This window comes from Arachis hypogaea, chromosome 11 (genome assembly GCF_003086295.3).
Source record: "Arachis hypogaea cultivar Tifrunner chromosome 11, arahy.Tifrunner.gnm2.J5K5, whole genome shotgun sequence".
Taxonomy (NCBI): Eukaryota; Viridiplantae; Streptophyta; class Magnoliopsida; order Fabales; family Fabaceae; genus Arachis; species Arachis hypogaea.
Window position 1 is genome coordinate 110426325 of NC_092046.1, and position 2457 is coordinate 110428781.

The 2457-nt window shown below is 32.8% G+C and overlaps 1 long non-coding RNA gene across 1 annotated transcript; it reads left to right on the forward strand.

Annotated features, from left to right (window-relative positions):
* Positions 1–365: 365 nt before the first annotated feature.
* On the forward strand, positions 366–723 carry LOC112724004 (uncharacterized). The gene is made up of 3 exons (XR_003163263.3): positions 366–449; positions 531–581; positions 656–723. It is a non-coding gene; the product is annotated as an uncharacterized lncRNA (long non-coding RNA).
* Positions 724–2457: the final 1734 nt, after the last annotated feature.

Genomic DNA, 2457 nt, shown 5'->3' on the forward strand with positions numbered 1-2457 from the left:
GACTAGCTTATGGTTAATTGATTATAGGAAATCTTATGAGGCTCTTTGTCGCTCATCATCTCACTTTTTATCTCATTCGCTCTCTCTTTGTCTCACCCTCTATCACACTTGTTCTCTGTGTTTGGATTTTTCTTCTGTGAATTTTTGAAGGTTTTGGGGGTTCTATTTTTTGGGCTTTCTAATTTTATGAGTTTTTGCTTCTTGCTTCGTTAGGGTTTTCTTTTTTGTTTGAGAATATTATTAGCCTCAAGTGTGCGAATTTTCGCCTCTTCAAACAGAGTTTATTATATCTAACACCATTTGTGGTTTGTGTGTGCTGTGAATTTGTAGAGCTAATGCAGGTAGAAACCAGAAGATTGTGTGTGTATGAATTTTTAGAGCTGATGAAGGTGCCACGAGTAGAGTCAAAGTTAAGAGTATTTTCTTTCAAGATTCAATTTCTGTCTCAGGTATGGTGGTGCTTGCTATAGTTTTCTATATGTTTTGTGGATTTGAACTTTTGATTCAGTTATGCTTTCTTCTTTTTGTAGGTTACAGAATTTAAGAAGAGTTTAAACGCTGTGAACTCTGCTTGTGAAGAGGTACATTGTGCATGAAACTAACAAACTGTGTTATTGGAATTTCTTTGACCTCTTGCATTTTTTCTTGGGAATAGGTCCGAAAGTCTGTCAAGCTGAAGGAGATCATGAAGAAAATTCTTTTTTTGGGTAATACATTAAATCAGAGAATAGCTAGGGGTATGTACTTTTTTCTTTTAAATGTTAATGTCCTTATCATTCTCTGGGACATCGTTCTAGCTCTCTCAATTTTCTATGTTTGGATAATCATAGGCCCTTCTTAATTTTTCAGCAGTTAAAATTTAATTTGATTCTGTTAGATCTTGTCTAATGTAAACTTATAGTTTATGGATTACTATTTATTTATTTAATTTATGCAGGATCCATAATTGGATTATCACTCGTGCTTCTAACAATAAGATGACATTAATGCACTATTTTTGCAAGGTATAATAACAATTGCACTAAAGGAATATATCATTTGATCACTTACCTTCTTTCCATTTTGCTATTTTGGCTCTAGGTTCTAGCTGATAGGTCGCCTGGACTGCTTGACTTCCACTTAGACCTTGTAAGCCTGGAAGCTGCGACTAAGGTGATGATTTATGCTTAGTTGGAAAAAGAAAGTTATTCAACTGCTAACTGCTAGTTTTGTTCGTTTATTGGTTCTGTTTCACTTTGTTCCCCTATAAAACGAAGCACATATCTCTTCTTCTGACTTCTTGCAATGATATGTGTATCACATGAATTAAAAGTTAAGTCACACTTTAGAAGTATGCTATTACTGATCAATGGTTCTTTAAGCTCTTCCTTCTCATCACTGATATTAGATTCGTGCAGCATGTGTCAGGTGCTAAATCTATTCCTGGAAGGCAAAGTTAGTGGAAAGGATAATACAAAGACTAATGAGACTAAGATTCATTTACATCTAGTGGTCAAAGAATAATCCAGGATTATTGGTTACATACTTGTATTCATTGATTTGGTAGGATGATACAGGAAAAGATGGTACCGATGCAAAGAATGATACAAGGAGTGATGCCCAAGCAGCTCAAAAAAGCGAGGGAGAGAAATCTAACCCAGTCACAAAGAAGGATGGAGAGAATAGCACTCCTGTAAAAGCAGCTGTATGATCAATATCTTAATAGCTAGCTACTCGAAAAGTTGTTATTTTTTCTCAATGAATTGCATGCTTACAGGAACCTCCTCCGGACAATGAGTTCGAGAAGCGAATAAGACCAGAGGTGATACCTGCAAGTGAGATAGGGGTTACATTTTTGTAAAGTATTAGTAGTAAATTCTAAGTGATATCATAGTTATTTTGATATGGCTATGCTTATTTTAATATGAGATGTATGAATATTTAAAATTAATATCATTCTAGTACTTTTGGATCATTATTATAAATATATTTTGGCTACAGATAATTTTTATTATTTAAAAAATTATTTAGTATAATTATGTATTTATTTTTATTTTATAATATTAAACTCATTTAATTAAAAATGCAGAATTATTATATATGTAATTATAGTATTAAATATTATGTTGTATTAATAATTATTAAAATATTATATATATATATATATATATATATATATATATATATATAGAAAATAATAAAAAAAATGAGACCTAAGGCTACACTTATATACAGTAGCTATAGTATAAAAAAAACGAGGGACCTAAGGCTATACTTATAAAAAGTAGCCATGGTATACAATGTGGCTATGCTTTACAGGTGATGAAGTAGCGCTGAAAAGCGTAGCCTATTCTGGTAAAAATAGAAGCTGAAAAGCGTAGCCTTTGGTCCTGGACAGCATCACTTGAAAAGCGCACCTATTCCCAAACGCCAAAAGCGTAGCCTTTGGTGAAGAAAAGCGTAGCCTTTGAGAATAGG